This window comes from Talpa occidentalis, unplaced genomic scaffold, assembly GCF_014898055.3.
Source record: "Talpa occidentalis isolate TD23 unplaced genomic scaffold, MPIMG_talOcc4v2.1 talOcc4.10, whole genome shotgun sequence".
NCBI classification, from domain to species: domain Eukaryota; kingdom Metazoa; phylum Chordata; class Mammalia; order Eulipotyphla; family Talpidae; genus Talpa; species Talpa occidentalis.
The window spans coordinates 13,125,190-13,144,228 of record NW_023600993.1 but is presented as its reverse complement, the minus strand read 5'-3'; the positions used below and the strand labels follow the sequence as shown (position 1 = coordinate 13,144,228).

Sequence of the window (19,039 nt, the reverse complement as noted above, 5' to 3'; positions counted from 1 at the left end):
CAGACTGGCAGGGCCTAAATTTGGATTTAGGTCATCTAATTCCATAGTTTGGGCTACTGCTGCAATTTATTGCCTATGCTATTATAGTTTATGACAAATATTCTCTCCAATCTGAAAACTCTTAGTAATCAAAGTATTTGATTTTCAGGTAGAGAAATAACAACCAAACCAATGCTCCAGTTTACGAGCTAGTAAGAATTTATCCACAAGACATGACTTGTGTATAGGCCAAAGATCAAGATATAAATACCAGATATGTTCATTAAAGTTTATTTTTTTCTTTTTTGGAAATAGCCAAAATATCAAGAAAATGCAAGGATTCATTGACAGAGAATTGGTTAAGTAAATTATGACCTCTCCATAAAAATGGAATATTTGCAGGCACAAAAAGAACAAGATAGATTGCTCCATGGTGATGTTGAAAACTTTGCAAGACATGGGAAACTAATCTGTATAAATAACGAAAGAAGAGCACATATTTTTCTGAGAGGATATTAAAAAAAACCTGGTTAATATTGTGATGACAATACAGAAGAAAGCAAACAATGTTACTGAATTTAAGTTAATGAATTGTATACTTAAAAGTAGCTAAAATGGTAGGTTTTATATTACATGTATTTTAGCACAATAAAAAAAAGAAAAATTCAGATAAGGGAGAAGAGGTATTTATTTCTCATTTCCTGTATTTCTTCTCCATTTGATGTTTGCACATATACTTTATTTTTGTATATAGTCCTGTAAGAAATAAGGAAATGCATAAGAGAAAGTTGTGAGTGATCAGAGGAACTAAAAATCACTTATCAACTGCATCCCACGTGAACAGCTCTGAGAGTCAATGATACTTAAATCTATGTTGATTTCAAGTGACTATGTGGGCCTCTGAAAGTTCCCATATAAACAGCCCAGCTCCCAAGAACATCACCTCCTGACAAGAGCAGGAGTTTTAATGAACGTGATCTGTGCAAAGATGACATGGAATACAGCACCCGCCTGACATATTTTCCTGGAATTTATTTCAGATTATCTTGTTTTGAAGAACAGGTAGTTCCTCAGTAATTTCAGACTGTCTTTCTGAGAACACACTATTCTGTGTCCTTTCTTTTCTTGACCACACAGTTTCTTTGGCCTTTTATGGGTTTTGATTCCTTTCTGAGAATGCCTTCAAAAAGTGAGCCAGAATATAAAAATGCAGAGGGAGCAGGCCGGGCATTGTAAATTATGTGTGTCATGGTTAAAGATATCTGAGGTCAGTATCTCACAGACAACATTGCCATTTATTAATTTGACTTTGATCATCTCTATCTTTGCATAAAAATATTAACTGAGCCTAAGAGTCCCTCACTCAAGATCTCAGGAGTGAAGGAATCTCAACTTTTGGAAGAGAATTTGGAGACCCTTTGTCTTTCAGTGTCTGTAGGGGTCAGACAAGTAAGGAAAAAGAGATTTTAGGGAGCATGGGGATGAAGAACCCAGGTGAGAGACTGTCCCTTCAAAAGAGAGGTCTCAAAGAAAAATACTGGATGGTCTCACTCATAGCAGGAATCTAGAAAACTTAAATAAGGGACCAGGAAAATGAATAACTATAAGAAAGTGAAAATCAAAATCAACAAAAAACTATGAACCAGAGACACTTTTTGGGGGGTGGGGGGTGGGAGGGGAGGGATTGGGGTCAGAATGGGGGGGTTGCAATTGTATGGGGAATATAAAAATAAAATTTATTATAAAAACAAAACAAAACAAAAGAGAGGTCTCTCTCTCAACTCCTGCCCCAGTGCGCTGAGAGGGATCAGTGTGGCAAAAAAAAAAAAAAAAAGGGTGTCTTTGAATTTTTCAAGAGAAGCTGGAAACCTTAAATTGTATGTAAATGATTCCTTTTTTTTTTTTTTTAAATGTTGGCAATCAACTTTAAAAAAAATTGATAACACTGTCAGGGCCAAAGAAAACATGTGTCTTGGCTGAACCGAGATAGGACCTAAAACTGAGCCCAACTCTCTTCATTGTACAGAAGCGGCCTCAGAGGCCCAGAGAGGAGTGAAGTCACTCGAGCTGGGTCCCAGGGCTGGTTTGGGAAAGGAACCAGATCCAAACATAATGTACCTTCCAATCCCATCCTCTTTCCTCAGCCTTTCAGTTCCTCTAATAAAGCAGCTGACTAATTTTAGACAGGCATATGGGGAGTCTTCCGCCACACACATCAGTGAGCCTTCAACCTGACGGGTTGGACCTTCCCCACAAATAGAAGGCCCAGCTGACAAATGACACCCACTCTCCACTTAATTCTGGCTGGAGTTTAGCTCTCAACCTTTTTGGGTGGATATGGGGAAGAAAAGGTTGGAAATTCTACCCTCAGACAGTCTGTGGGAGGAACGGCAATGTCTGCACTTTCTCGTAGAAACGTTTTAAATCACTAAGTGCAAACATGGTATTGCTTGGGAAGATCTTTTCTTTGGCTTCCCAGGAAATAGATACAGGTCTCCATCCATCCTCTGGTCCACGCAACTGTTCAGGATGGGGCTGGGCTGAGGACTTGTGTTGCCTTTGTTGTGAGAGGAAACAGACCAGTTGGCTAAGAGCATGGGCCAAGGAGCTAGATGGGCCAGGTTCAATCCGCACCCTGGAAAGTCGCTGTGCGATACTGGACAAAACTTAGGACTTCACAATGCCTCTACCTCTTCATCTGTAAAGTGTGCAGCATGTCTTCACCTCTTTTAGGAGAGAGTTGCAAGGATTAAAGGTGTTAACATGCACAGGGTCCGAGACACGCGTGACGTGTACCGTGTACGAGTACCGTGGATGCGTCTACTTTCCAAAACTCCTGATGCTTGGGGCACAGCCCCAGGGATCCCCAGGGATCCTGTTGAACTGGTCTGTACTGTGGCTTGGGATTCAGAGAGTTTTTAAGTTTCCCCAGCTGATTTCAATATGCAGCCAAGATCAAGAACCTCTGATATAAGTGCTTGTTAAATAAATGATTGATTTCTTTTTGACATGAAACAATAGAAATGTTTTGTCTCCCAGGTCTGGAGTAGAACCACACTCCCTCTGAAATACCCAGGGAGGAACCCTGCCCTGTCTCATCCTTGCTTAAACAGTGACTGTCAGGCCTTATTGGTTGGCAGAGGCATCGCTGGCTGACTTTGGAAACACTAACATGCTCTCTCCTTCATTTACACACCTATTTTGCAACCTGTTTATGAGGTTTCCCAAGTGATCACCTTTCAGTAGTATTCAGCTTGGAGGGTCACAAGATCCTGAGCACATATGCAAAGAAGATGCAAAACTTCCCCTCTCCTCTGCAGGCCTTTCATTCCTCTGCAGGGAATTTAAGAGGCCCCTGGGGGTTCTGATTCAGCTGGGTGGGGGAGACAAAAGGGCAAGAATTCTTATAAGGTAAGAGGTATGCAAATTTAAAAGAGGGATCTGCACGTCCAAATGATCTTTAATGAGTGGAATAAGCCTGTAGCGGTATGCGGGTGTGCGGATATACACTGGAAAGCTGTGGGGGCGGAGGGGTGGGGGGTAATGTCTTCGCCATTTCCCAGAACCTTATCAGTTCCAATTACCCAGACCCGTGGGAGAATGGGGTCCTCTAACCTAGTTACCCAGCATTAAAAGATGTACCTCTGAAACTCATCTCCTCTGAGATGCTGGAGGATTGAATCAGAAATATTGCTGATATGCTGAATTATTATTAATTGAGTATGTTCCATCCTGAAACTGCAGCACCTTATGCTCTTAAATAGAAACATTTCAACTTCCTCTAATATGGAAAGCTGATTTGTGAGTTACCTGATCAAAAACGGAAGTGGGCGTGGGAGCAAGGGAGGGTAGAGACTTCTATGTGACAGAATGTCTCTTGAAATGGGAAATCTGCGGGAAAGGTTTTTTATTTTTTTATTTTTTTTTAAAGATTTATTTATTTTATTTATTTATACAAGCACTGGGTACAGTCAGAAGCGCGGGAGGGTGAGAGAATTCACCAGAGCCAGAGCAGGGAGCAGAGCAGGCAGAAGGACTGAAGTACACTGCTGAGGGGAGCAGCGGGCGGCAGGAGAGGTCTGCGCGCCATGTGGGACCCTCCTCTGGTGGCCGGGGAACAGCTGGGGATCGAACCGCCATTGCAGAGGCTGCGGCAGCTTCCCAACCCAGCGCTCAACCGCTGCGCCACCGGGGAGGCCCCGGGAAAGGTTTTTTAAACCAACCAAAACCTTGATGAGGGGCTAGTAGCCTCTGTGGTTGGAAGTACAGATTGACCAAGTTCCTTTGTCTGCATGTCTGGCATTTTTTTATAAGCCTACATATTTCCCCCGACTCGGTATCTAGTTAGTAAGCACTCAGCTGGTTATGGCTGTTCTCACGATAGGAAGCTGCTGAGTCCGAAGTTTTCCTTGTTGACTCTGGAATTTACCACCAGAAACACGAGGGAGTTAGTTGACCAAAGGTAGATTCATTCTTTATACATGTACAACCAGAAGTCATATGAATGCCCTGACACCCCTGCCACCGGCTGTGGGATCATCCTGAGTGGCCTAATCCACCAGCCACTATCATTCCTTTTACCCTGTCCCAAGCTGTCAAGATTTCTGGGATTGCTGGAAAAATAAGTTCTTTTGCAATTAGTTTACTGTTTTTCACTATAGAGCTAAAACCTGCAAAGCCCTGGGCTGACTACCCTACGCCCTAATTCTTCTCCATAAACCAACAGGCTCAATCACCACAAAAGGCCTATGAGGTGGATAACCCAGGTTTTCAAATCAGGAAACTGAAGCACAGAGAAGTTAAGTGACATATCCAAAGCCACAAAGCTAAGGACTGGCAGCATGGAATAGAATCCAGCCACTCCAATTCCAGCTGCGTTGCCTTCCCTGAGAGAGCCAGGCTGGACACCGAACCCTTTGTTAGGTCCTGTGGTCAGGCACACCTTTTCAAAAGCCCACTTCCCCCTTATAAGCCTGGTGAGCACCATCCCTCTGCGAGATCCGGCTCAGCTCTTCTGTGTGACAATGTCTAACATTCCCTGAGGGCCCTCATCTCACAGCCCTGCTTTCTCTGATGTTTCAGAGGGGCCAGTTATGCTTTAAATCCCCACGTCATTCCTTTCCAGAGGAGCACCATTTCTCAAGTTATATACATTCAGTTTCTCTCTCTCCTTCCCAATGCTCAGAGAAGTGCAAGCATCTCAAAAAGCTCAAATGAACAGTGCAAGCTCAGAGCCAAGTTTTCTGGGTTTGAATTCTAGACCTGGACTTTATCCCTGTGTGATCTCTGGCAAGTGACTTAACCTCTCTGTGCCATCTATAACCCAGGTAGGATAACCGTACCCATCCACTGGAATTGCTATGAAGATTAAAATGAGTTCATCTAAGCAAGTGCTTAGGACAGAGCCAGGCTTGCATTAAAGATACATTTCACTCAGCTCTATCGCTTTGCGAAGTTACCTTCTCACTTCCTTCTTCGATTCCCAGTGATCAGATTATTCTCCAACTCAATATCCTTCAATGACTCCCCATTGTCCACCCAATAAGATGGCACAGCTTGGTGTTCAAGGCCTGTCCCTTCCTCTATCTGGAAAGCTTCCTCCCTCCATCCCTGCCAGATCAGTCCCTGCCCATCTTTTCAAGCCAGAGGTCCATGAAGCCTACTACAAAGAACCTTCTGAGATTGCCCTTTCTCAACCCCCTGCTTCCCTACTAAGGTCTCTACACTCTCCAGCACTTCTCACACATAGCCACCTACCATGTCTTGTCTTCTCTGCTCTGCCAACCATTAAATGTCTTCCTCTCTCTCTCTAACTACTTCTACTGTCAGATTGTAGTTAGTGTTCACTCAGCGCTGAACTGAGGTACCTGCATCATCTCAGCCAGTCCCGGCATAAACCATGGCTGTCATCCCACCTTTGACAGATGACCAGAGAGTTTTATCACTTACCCAGTCTCATAGCCAAGACCAAGCTCAGCAACTGAGCCCACATTTGATGCCACAGAGCTTGGTCCCTTACCCACCATGCTCCACACCTGCTTGAATGACTTCGTATCTCCCCAGCCCTAACACAAAATTGTACTGCTGAGCACTGCAGCCCCTGATAGCAATAATGACAGCACGTTAATAACACAACAGCTCATCTGAGGGCATGTTTCCAGCACCTTCCTGGGCACTTACAATTATCATGCATCCTCGCATCAACCACTGAAATAGGTACCATTTTACCCCATTTTACAAATGACAAATTGAGGCATTAAATATCTTGCCCTGAAGCAGAGTTGGGATAAACTCAGGAAGTCTGACCCTACAGCCCATGTACTCAGCACCAAACTATTTTTGAACGTATATACTGAAATGAGAAATGAACCACCATGTCTATTTTGAATGAATGGGTTGAAATGAGGAAAAGTAAGAAGAAGATAGCCTATCATTGAAAACTGGGATTTAACAAACTTGCACTTTGCAGACAACTCCTAAGCTGATGAATAGATATTCGGCCATACAGCTTGGTCAGGAGACTTCAGAATGGAAGAGACCCAGGAAGTCATCCTCTAGAATAACTGAACGAACTTTCTGAATGACAGCATGCTCCACATGTACTCTGTCCAATGCAAGAGCCATGAGTCACAAGTGATTACTGATCACCTGAAACGTGGCCAGTGCATCTGAGAACTCTGCATTTTTATGCTAATTCGTTTAAATGTGATTGGGTAGAGGTCACTGTACTGGACAGCACAGTCAAGAACGTGTGGCAGCAGCACATGGTCTAACGCACTATGCCACAGCCCCTCCTGCTATGGGATTTCAGTGCAACTGTGAGGAGTTCCAGGCCTACCTCCCGAGCTGCACTGAGCACACTTTGCAGTGTCTGTGGTCCACCTCCCTTGAGAAGGGAGCTCGACAGTCACACACTGTGGAAGCTCGACAGTCACACAACAAAGAATGGAGGGGTGCTGATGCCACAGGTGATGATCTAGATGCTTCCACTTTCCTGTTCAACAATGAGACAATTGGGGACCCCTGGTGGCACAAGGGGTTAAGTCGCAGCACTGTGAAGCTACAGGTAGCCACTGCAGCAGGAGTTCAATCCCTGGTCAGGTTGCTGACCCACATGGCACAATAGACCTCTCCTGTCTGGCCCGCTGCTTTCCTCAGCAGTGTATTTCAGTCAATCCGTCTGTTCTGCTCCCTACTCTGTATCTGGTGAATCCTTTTACTCCCACCCTACCACTACTACCACACATACCTCTGGCCTACACTCCAGTTCTTATATATATATATATATATATTTAAGATTTATTTATTTATATAAGCACTGGGTACAGTCAGAAGCGCAGGAGGGTGAGAGAATTCACCAGAGACAGAATGGGGAACAGAGCAGGCAGACTGATGAAGTACACTGCTGAGGGGAGCAGCAGGCGTGGCAGGAGAGGTCTATGTGCCATGTGGGACCCTCGCCGGTGGCCGGGGATAGAAACGGCGCTGCAGAGGCTGCGGGCAGCTTCACAGCCCAGAATTCAACCGCTGCGCCACCGGGGAGGCCCAGTTCTTGTATATTTAAATAAATCTTAAAAAAACAAAACAAAACATTGAGACACCTTTGACATGGGCTTGACATAGTTATCTTAGAAAGACTGGCAGAAATCAACCCACTCATTCACATACCCTCTTTGGCCTTTATCTGGATCCCTCAGTTCTGCTTTCAGGGGAGTCTCCCAATAAGCTACCTGCACCCAAGTCCTGGTGACATTAGAAGGCTTCAGAGCTTTAGAAGGAATCCAGAGTAAGATGAAGTGGTGCTTATTTCTTAATAACCTCACAATAAAAGCTTTTGATTCATTACTCTTAGGAAAAGATCTTTTAGACTTTGATTAAGCATCTCATAGTGGCTAGCCTTCCCACACTTCTCATCCTGCTTCTGAGATAGGTGCGGGAAATCGGGGCTGGTATTCAAGGCAGGTCATAAAAGCACTCACAGATGGCAGGACCTGCATTTTACTTAAATGCAAACAAAAGGCGGTCTCCTTACTAAATACCATCTGAAACTCTATCTCAGTTTTTATCAACTCTGAAAAAGAGATAATTTAATTCCAAAGTAATATTTAGAGACCAAGCTACATACTTCAAGGCTCCAAAGTGCATTCTTCCCCGTCTGCAATTTAAAAAATGTACCCTAATGATGATGCATTCATTCAGGCTATGCCTTCCAGGTTGCCACAGGAGGAGTCCCATGAACTAATTTGCCATGTAAAAGCAGTCTCTCCCCACCGGCTATCCCTGACTCAAATGCAGAAAAATTTGTAGTGAGGAAGAAGGCCCACAGAAACAGCAGGCTCCCAGGAAGAGCTGTGGTTGGGAAAAGCTTCATGAATATAATTATTACACAATTCATATAATGCTACTTAAGGGCCCACGGCCTCTAGGCTACTGCCTTTTGTATATACAAAGCCATATTCTATGACAAGAAACTCAATTACTGAGGCCCCCCAGAACCACACTATAGATTCATGTATAGGATCTCACCTAATCCTGAGAGATGAGACTTGTAATGAAGGAAAACTGAGGCCCAGAGATAATAAGGAAGTTGGAATTCAGACCCAGCTCCACCTGATCCCAAATTTCACGTGTTCTTCTATCTTTCACACCCAGTTGACAGTGTATAAGATATGGGGCATTCCCAAATGAGGGCTGCTGGGGAACAAAAGAATGACAGCAACCAAAGAGGCCTTTGTGTGAAGTGGAAACAGGAAGAAGCAGAGGGAGAAGAATGAGCACTGAAGTTGGAAAGAGATATGGTCCCAGGTCGGTACATATAGGCCCTGAGGTCAATGCCTTGTTCTCCCTGGACCTCAGTTTCCTCATCTGCACAACCTAGGGTTTGCAGAAGTCATCTCTGTGATCTCTACCAGCCATTATTTCTTCTTGTCTGGCCCAACAGCCTGAAAGTCTAAATTCAGCCTCCCTGGAAGATCACCCTAAGTGAGATTTTGCTTTGTTGCTTCTGCAACAGAGACTAACAAAACTCAGACTTGTTAGACTAACAAAGTTCTTAGATGAACAAGGTTCAAAGTGCTGCTGTCACCACCCTAACTCATGTGAGCATTTCCTGACTTTATTAGGGAAATAATCCCATTCAAATATTTGCATTCTTTTTTTTTTCCTGAGCAAACTTAATTATATTTACAAGACAGTTTTCTCTGGGATCCTTTAAACTGTGAGATTTCCTCAGATTTTCATTCTTTTTTTTTAAAGACTTTGACAGTTTTGAGGAATGCTAACTGGACAATCTGTAAAACATCCCTCAATCTGGGTTTGCCTGGTGATATTGTGCATGGTAGATGGTGGTTATCAGTTTTTTTCCTGAAGGGCAGAACACACAAAGGAAGAAATAGTTACCGCCATTGAATTGTATATGGAAGAGTGTGACATTCGCCACATCATACCCAGGCTGCAAACTATCAACATGATGTGTCACTGTTGGTAAAATTTTCTTAATGCATGGCAGAGGTTGTGTTTGACATAAACTGCTGAAAGTTCACCTGCCAGCTTTCCCATACTATTCTCCTTGATGCACTTTTGTAATGTACAACCAGACAGAAGATTTCTACTAAGGAACAGATTCCAGCTGTAAACCTTATTGCCCCTAAAAAACCAAGATGAGACACTGGTGAAACGCAATCCAATCTTTGAAAGGGGCATTTCCTAACAATGAGCATACACTGGTCTATAAAAGCAGCTGACATACAGCACCTGGTACAATGGGCTTTGCTTGGTAGAGGGCTTGTTCTTATTCAACTATTTATACAAGACTTGGTTACTGCTCACAACACTCAGCCTCACTCTCACCTACAAATTTAATGCGGTTAAATATTACATATAAAGAACTTTTAGAAATCGATAAGGACAAAAGTACAATTTATCTTTTCAAACGAACAATGGAGATAATGAATTCACATAAGAGCACAATGGATAATAAATATGCTTGTGTGCATATATGTCTAAGGTGGCGATCTCTGAGGTGGGGTGGAAATGGAGAAATTCTAGGGTACACTCACTTTCTACTTTATGATTTCTGAGTATTAAAGAACTTTTTGCAATCATTTTTTGAAAGCAATAAAACAATTTTAAGGCAATAAAATTCTATCTATTAAAGTATATGTGGTATGGTTTCTAATCCAGTCCTGGTAATAAAATCTAAAATCTGCATTAGATGCCTCATTCACTGAACTGCTTCTTGCACTGAGAAGAACCTGCAGGCTTTGGGAACAGATGGCCAGTATTGTGAAACTTGATGTGACTCTTTATTCATATCTCTTAATTGGAAATTTAGCATGCAAGGTCACTCCACCTTATAGGTTTATAATAAGAAATTATAGACAATTTTCTTTGCCAGGATCTCAAGATTTAACAAGGAAGGCTACGACAGAGAAAAACCACTATGTAATTTTAGTTCTTCTTGCCATTTTCTGAGAAAAAATTTAGTTGTGTGCAATTTCTGAGGAAACCTCGATATTACCGTGGCCCTGCATACTCTTGCTTTGGCTTTATGGATGTCTGAGTGTCATTGTTAAACTAAGACTATTTTAATGGTACAAAGGAATTATCACAACATTGTTCGCACTTTAGCTTATATCAAGAATGAGAAAAATTAAGAATAACTGGATCCAAAATATAAGTATGAACTTAGGTTCCTAAAAAGCCCCTTTAATCGAGACACTGTTATTGAGGGGTGTTCATGTCAGAGAAAAATAATGTGATATTAAAATGCAGCTGATCACTACTGAGTAGGAAGTGTGTAATAGAAAGTGTGGCCCTGGTTTGTGAATTTCTAGTTGTAGGAGAAAGAGCTGTGTTGGAGTTGCTGACCAGACCATGTGCTCTGCAAAAAAAGAACCCAAGATAAATGCAATGGGGGTGAGAGAAATCAATGTCCGCTCATCTGAAGTTGTGATTTTATGTGCATAAAGGACACTTACAGAGGTGCTCTGTATTTGTCTGTGTGACAAAAGCTGGAGTCATGGCCACGCGCTCTGATCTGTGAGGGATTGAATCAGCCTTGACGTTATTCTTCTGGGCCTCTGAATGCCTCCCAGTCTGCCGTTCACTGATTAGTGGAATAAAGTACATTCATATATATAATGGAGCCTTTTTCTCATCAAGATTTGATTTAACTGTCATGGCTGAGCAGCCAGTAACTGGAGAAGCTAGTACATTGAGGTTTATGGGCAGCATGTGATTTAAGCCAACTTAATCCTATATATATCCGGACCTTTCTGAAGTGTTTCTTCAGGAAATGCTATGGGAAAATGGTTAGGGATTTTCATTTTGTTTGGTGTTTTGGACTTGGTGCTGACTCCATTTGGAACATTTAAATCTTTTGGATGCTATTTTTGAATAAAAATTTCCTCCAACAAATTTCACTCACAGAGTTGAAAGAAAAGAGCCCTAAAATTATTCTACCAATTCTAAACCCTCAAACAACATTGGAATTTTTTTTTTGAGACCCACAGCACATTACCCAATTTGGTTACAATCTTGCCACAACACCAGGCTGCCAGGCTGAAAAAGGACAATGGGGAAATGCACATTAATCTGTTAGAACTAAATACAAAGTAAAATTCTGCAAAGAGTCTAAATCAGTCTCTCAACATTGCTATGGTTCTGATTAATTGTAAGAATCCAGGTTAAGACCAAGTCTCTTTGATTGTGGGGCAGATTGGAAGAACAATCTCCCCAGATGCACACACTGTATAGCCAAATGTTCCAATGATTCATTTTCTAATTTCTTGTACCAACTCCTGCCAGAAATTGGCCTTAAAGTTGCACCATGCTGATGGGATTTCTGTTGAAATATCTGATAATGTGGAAAATACTATTGGGAATCAAAACAGAATCAAAGATGTTCTCCCTAGAAGCTCAAAGCCTGGCAGGTGGCTCAGGTGTCTGATTTGGCCACAACCCCAGGAGTTTGTGGTGCTTGGGGACCAGACGTGAAGGAGGATGTTCCAGAGCACCTGGCACATCGCAGACTCCAAACCAAGTCCACCCCCAGCAATGACAAAGCAAACAGACAAATGAGGATCCTCTGTGTTTGGGGTAAACAAAGACAAATGAGGAAATGAACTTCACTAGCAGGTGAAATATTCCAGTTCAAAGGTGTTTTCCAAACTGTGGTTATTTGTATATCATGGTTTTTCTTCAGACTGGCTAACTTCAAAACCTTAAATTCCATCCAGCAACCAGGTATAAGTTGAAAACTTATGTTCACATACAAACCGGCGCAAGGATGCCCACCTATAGCAGCTCCATTCATAGCTGCCCAAACTTGAAAGCTGTCCTTCAGTTGGTGAATGAAAAAAACAAAACAAACTCCCCAAATGGTAGCACATCCAGACAAAGGAATGTTATCTGAAAAGTCTACATACTGATGATTCCAACTACATGGTATTTTGGAAAAGGTAAAACTGCGAAGATGATAAAAATTGCCAGAGGTTTGGAAGACAGAAGGAAGACTAGACAGAGTGTGGGGAATCGGCAGGGCAATGAAGACATGGGTACGCTATAATGATGGTTCCACATCATGACTCATCTGCTCAAGCCTGTAGAATGCACAACACCCAGGATGGACCCCAATGTACACTGTGATCTTTGGGTAATTGTGATCTATCGTTGTAGGTTCATGGCAGTGAACCTGGTGGGGGATACTGGTGGTGGAAGAGGCTCTGCACATGGCAGGCAGTAGGCATAAGGGAATTCTGTCTCTTTCTTTTGATTTTACTGTGATCCTAAAAATGCTCTAAGTAATATTCTATTAAAAAAAAGTGATGCATATTATAGTCCCTAAGCAGACCATAGTATAAAGTCTGTGAATCCGATTGCCATCAATTCCTTCCCTTCCTGCACAATCAGGCTGCTTTTCTCATCAAGAGGCGGGGTCCATTCTCCTTTCTTTGAATAAGACTGGCCTGTACTTTGACCGGCACAGCATGGCAGAGGTAAGCAGCGACAGTGCCGAGCCTAATCTCTAAGAGGCCTGGAAACTTCTACCTTGCTCTCTGAAGAGAAGCCTGCGACTATACAAGAAACCTGACTACTTGGAAACCACCATGCTGTGCAGAAGTCTGGGGGAGGTCTATGGAGGATCCCTAAGGAAACGAGCAGACAGGAAGAGCCATGACCCCAGACATATGACCCCAGTTGAAGCACGTCAGCCAGTTCTCAGTATGCCTCAACACCACGAAGTGCAGATTAGTGATCTTTGATGTGACCAATATGAAGCCATGGCCCAGAAAGTCAATGAGCACAATAAGATGCTTGTTGTTTTAAGTCACTGACAATGGAGATAATCTAAACATTTTGCTTGAGAAGATATAAGGGGTGGTTAAGATTATATTCTGGATGCAGATGGTTCTAGATCCCAGCATCTCTCAGTGTGCATGAAGCCTGAAGTCTGACTGTTACACTGATGCCCCCAATGAACATCAGCTCCCAGGATTCGTACTCTTGTGCAATCCCGCCTACGCTGGCTTTGGACTTGGCTGTGTCACTTGCTTTGGCCACAGAGACATGAGCAAGTGAGATCCAAGTAGAGACTTGATAAGACCTTGCACAAGAGGACTTGTCTTTTTGGAATGCTTGCTCTTAGAGCCCTGACCCCCGTGGAAAGAGGTCCAGCTGTCTGGCTGAAGCGTTCACATGGAAAGCGAGAGAGATTCCTAGCTAATCCCAACTGTTCCCGTCATCCTAGCGGAGGTGCCAGACATGTGAGTGAGAAAGAGCAGAACTGACCTTTTAGCCCAGTTCACAAGGCACAAAAAAAAAAAAAAAGATAAATTGCTGTTCTTTAAAGACACCAAATTTAGGGTTGGTTTGTTTTGTAGCAATAAATAATTAAAAGAGAAATAATGTCCATGAAATCATAAATGTGACAAAAACATTTTTCCTACTAATGTTAAGTTTTTTTTTTAAAGTCAATCAATGCACCACCTAAAATAATCTTATATTCCACCGATCATTCACTTCTCAGACTTGAGCAAATACTGGTTTAATGGGACAATAATAACAAGTATAAGCATGATCATCAATGCAATATCTAGTCATCTCTAGATTCTGTGCTAAATGGTTTATATATTCATGTTCTAATTTAATCCTCCCAACATCCTTATCAGGTAGGAGCTGTTCTTATTCTCATTTCAGAGATGAGGAGAGTGTTGCTCAGAAGGTTCAGTGATTTGCCAAAGGTCTCCTGAGGGTTATTTTTGATGCTTCTTATAACTTGTTTTATGGAATAGAAACTTTTCTTGATCCAGAAGTAAGTAAGATCTAATCTCTATATAATGCATTTTCTACCTTTTAGGTATGAAATGCTGATATCTTTGCTCATATCACGTTCAAGGTCTTTTGCCACAAATATGACTAGAATGTCTACCAGGCCAGAAGCTTGGGCTGCAACAAGCCTCCTCACTCTCCTTTCACCTCTCCATCTCCACTTGTGGGATCTGTCAGAACACTGTCCCCACCAGAGCCACCTGACTAATCATCAGTAGTATTTATTGGAGATTTAGTATGTACTCAGTTTTGTGCTGTGTGCTGGGGTGGGAATGGAAGGTTAAGAAGAGATTCGATATCAGGGTAAAACATGACCCCAATACTCAAAGATTAGCTCACACCCCGGAACAGTCACTCAATAAAGTAAGGCCCTTTAAATTATAAGCTAAATTACACAGAGCCAGTATGTTACAGAAATTGGGAGGATAAGGAAAAAACCTGGAGATGCTGAATGGAAACGGCAACTCTTACATGCCTCAGAAGTGAACATAAGTTTTGCAACATTGGAGCTAAGAGGAGAAGGCACTCAAGATAAAGGAAATATTCTAGAAGATATGGTGAGGGTCTTCCTACCCCAGAGACAGTTTGGGGGTAGGAAATAAGTTTGGATCCATAGCCAGAGGCACTGAACAGACAGGGACCATAATGGATGCACCTCTTATTCCCAGCCCACTACAGGGCCCGGGACACATTAAGAACAGCACTTACTGAATAAACATGAATCAGACAAAGTGTGGCCCATGAAGTATACGTGGTGGAAGGCTGAATCAGAAAGGAACTCTGGGCGGTGAGAAGGTATACTTCCAGGGACTCTCCAAAGAATAGAGCCAGAGGCCATGCCCGTGGTCTTTCAGGAAGGGTGCTAGACGTGGTGCAAGGAGTCCAGGCAAATTCATGGTGCCAGAAATAGCACCCCGGCAGCCTGGGACAAGGGCGGGCCTTGTCTGAGATACAGAAGCCCATTCTACTGACTGGCAGCAAGAAGCGCCACGGAGGCTTCCTTCAGTGGTCTTGGACAGAGCTCAGCAACTGCCCTTTCTCTCCGGAAACTGCCCTTGCCTTCGCCAGGACCCTTTTCTTCCCTCCAACAGTGAATTCTTCCCTCTCATTCCCCATCTTTCCCTGGGCCCACCACTATTCAGCCACTATTCCTGAATGTAACCTGAAGGGATGGGAGATCCCAGGACTCCCCTGGAGGGGACTGAACACTCACTGTGTTTTAGAGGCCTCTAAGTCTCCATCAGCCCACCAGCCTAGGGATCTTCTTCAAGTCCGCACACCAAGCCCAACGCCCATCAAGGTGAGACCCTTTGATGCAAAGTCAGCAAATTCCGACAGGCCTCCTGGCTTCCTGGCTTCCTGATCACCTGAGCACCCAGCTCCGAGGGAGCAGTGGCAAAACGTTCTTACTCTCTTTGTTCTTCAGGGAACAGTGAGCTTTGGTTTGAGGTTACCTCTAAGGGAAAAACAATCTGATGTGTGATAAGCCTCTTTGGCCGCTGGCAGAATGAGGAGGGCCTATCAGACCCAGCTCCAGTAAAACAAAGCTGGGCCTGCCCAGCAGGGTAAGCTGAACTGTGGCCCTAGGTTTTGGCGAAAAGATACCACTTAAAACTCCAGCCCAGGGCTGACACCTGGGAAATCATCTGGGAGGATTATAAATAAGAAAAGGAAGTCATTCTTGGGGATCTGCAGAACCAGAAAAGCAATTTCATAAGCATATACATTTCCAACAGCACCTCTGCAAAAACAGCTCAATTTGAAATATTCATTTGCATCAGAATAGTCATGAATATTCAAAAGTCAGCCAGTGTTTCTGAACCATTGTCTATTCCTGGCGCTTTCATCTTCCCCTTGAAAAGCAGATCATGGGTTTTCAAGAAAGGTGGGCTTGGCTGGTCTTTGCATTGCCATTCTTGGCAGGAAAGGGGCTGATTATTTTGTTTCTTAATATTTAAAAGAAGAGAAAAGGCCTCAGCTGGTGTTAAATCCTTGCTCTTTGTTCGGGTCAGGAGAAAGATCACACCACAGACCTCAAATCTGGCCCATGGTGCTTAGATTACTGAACCTATTTTCCTGCATTTTTAAAGAGCAAATCCACACAGGATCAGGAACCAGATGTGTGGAGTGTATATAGCCCTAGGATTTGGGGGACTCCTATCACAGTGCTCATAGCTCTGGGTAGCTTTGGTCAAGCCTCTTATCTTCTGTACGCTCATGTCCCCATTCGTCATAAAAACACACATGTGCTCACCCTCCCTCTCATCTTTAGCTTCGGTATTACACAGCTCAATAAGATAGCACTTTAAGTGCTAGTGCTTTGAACTCCTGGGAGAAAAACCTAGAGCCATGGCCAAGTCAGCGGTTGTAGATTGAAGCTTTCATTGCCAAAAAGCAATACAATCTTCTGATTCACAGGAGTTATCTTAAACTGTCTTAGTGTTAAGAAAACAAATGCCATTACCAAAAAAAGGAAGGAAGACTCACCAGTGTATCATTTGCTGAGATGATTAGCAGCTATTTCTCCCTTCTAGGCTACAATGTTGACTTTCCCAACAAGTCTTCCTTATGCTCCAAATGGATAAACAGTTCAATAACAGGTTTAAGGCAGGTGATAAGGAGATTCAGGAAGGCTGAGTTGGCACAGAGTTAATTTCTCTGCCCCACCATGTTCCAGTTGAAGTTCATTCTATTGTCGCCTAAGCTCTGTCTCAATTGTTCAATTTATGTGACAAAGTCTTGATGGTATCTCTTTAAGGCTGTCAGAGGAGCCAATGCAATGTCAATTCAGAAGTGAAGTCATGGTTACAAAAGTGCCTTTAGTGAAAACTGACAATGTGGGAAGCCTTACCTGTTCTCTTGCAATTATTTCCGTATTCAATTTGCAAGATAAAAGATGAGTGCCTTTCCACCCACCCCACACCTCTGGAAGAGGCTGTGCTCATTCTATTTATTCATCAGCTTCCTCACGGTTGGCCTCAAATCACCAGGGAGCGTCCTCGAATGTTGGTGCTGGGGAGGACTTCAGGACATTTTCTAGCGTAGCTCTAGTACAGGATCTAAGCATTGAAAAGATAGAATTATTCAACACAAACAGTTTTATTAACCAGGCATTCAAAAAATGCATGTATTGGTATCATAGGGCTTAAAGAGGATCTGAATTAAAGGGAAAAGTCTGAGGATGGATGAGTCAGGACAGAAGGGTGACATACTGCCCATGGTTGTGTAACAGGGTGGTCCCCAGGAAAGGGGGAGGTTCCCTGCCCCACCCAATGGAGCAGGGAACCTCCCCCTTTCCTGGGGACCACCCTGTTACAGTTGGATGGAGAATGAACACCTCAGCTTCTGTGCTCCCCACTGAGACAATTTTAGGTTCCAGAGGCCTTGTCACCCACAGCAGTGATCTGTTCATGAGTACCCCCTTTATTGGTTTTCCTCCCTTTCCTGACTCACTACCACAATCTCTCACGATGTTCCTTGAGATCACCTCTCAATTAAACTACTCACATCGATTCTTTTTCTCAAGGACTGCTTTGGACAATGTGGTGAGCCATACCTCAAAGGCACTCCCTTCAGAGGATTGGGTCTCAGCTGGAGCTGGTTGTGCACCCACAGGGCATCTGGCAAAATCTGGAGGTGTCTTTGATTATCATAACTTGAGGAGAAGGTGCTACTCCCATGCAATGAGTCAAGACCAGGGGTGCTGCTAAATATCCTGCAGTATGTAGGAAAGGCTCCCACAGCCCTGCCCACCACGCGGTGGTGTTGAGGGCGGGAGGCCTGCTGTAGCAGGGAGAGGGGCTCGCATGTCTCGTGCCGTCAGCTCACTTCATGATCTCAGAAACTGTAGAAAGGTCTCCTCTTGAGGATGTGCTCACAGAGAAAAGCCATCCAGGTCATCCATCTCAGCAACTCTTCTGCTTGGGGTAATAGCAGCGCTCTTTCCTGGGGTATGGAGACAATGTGGCTCCAGCGGCTGTAAGTGTGAAAGGACATTCAGTTAGGGCAGCGTGGAGCATGCCCGGTAACTTCATGGCCATTGTGATGATTCCTGGACAAGTAGCTTCTCTTTTGATCTCTTTTAACCACTGAAGTGCCAAATCAGGACTGAAACACAGATCTGAACTCCTACCCCATAACTCCCTTTCCCAGTGGCAGAGAGGAACATATGGAGGACCCCATGTTCTGCGGTAGAATAAATACGGCTAGCAGGTGGCTAGCATTAAAGCCAGAATTCTCTCAAAATTCCTGCATCCTAGTAAACATCAGTCTCATTACAGTGAACTGTGTCCATCTTCTCATGTAGCCCCCAAAGGGTAAGCGCAGTACTATACACAAACACATACACACTATACTACACCCCCCCCCATGTTCCTATATTCCAGATCCTGGAAAACAATATAGGAAATTCAGCTTTAAAACCCTTTTCAAATTCCAGGTGAAGATCAAGAGGAAAAAGTGTGATCAAGCTTATACTAAGAATCCTGAGGAATTTTGTCTCTGACTTTTTAAGAAGATGCCATGAGGAGTTACAGAAAACAGCCAATAACCAACAAGAGGTCTTTAAAGAACAAGTTTACATCTGGGAAAGATTTTAGGTACCACCTCACTCAACAGGCTTACTTTACAGATGAGACCAAGGCACAGGAAGACAAGGAACTGTACTAGTCTGCTCAGCAGAGGTCAGAACATTCCCTGCCCATTACTGCGGAACATTCCCTGGAAGCCA

General features: G+C 43.4%; 1 long non-coding RNA gene across 1 annotated transcript in view; it reads right to left on the bottom strand.

Moving 5' to 3' along the window:
- LOC129145105 (uncharacterized) overlaps nt 1-19,039 on the bottom strand; it is a 130,767-nt gene that overhangs the window by 48,980 nt on the left and 62,748 nt on the right. The window contains exons 2-3 of the long non-coding RNA XR_008550174.1: nt 17,867-18,286; nt 16,798-17,369 (exon numbers count right to left, since the gene is read on the bottom strand). This is a non-coding gene — a long non-coding RNA (uncharacterized LOC129145105). The remainder of the gene's footprint in view (nt 1-16,797; nt 17,370-17,866; nt 18,287-19,039) is intronic.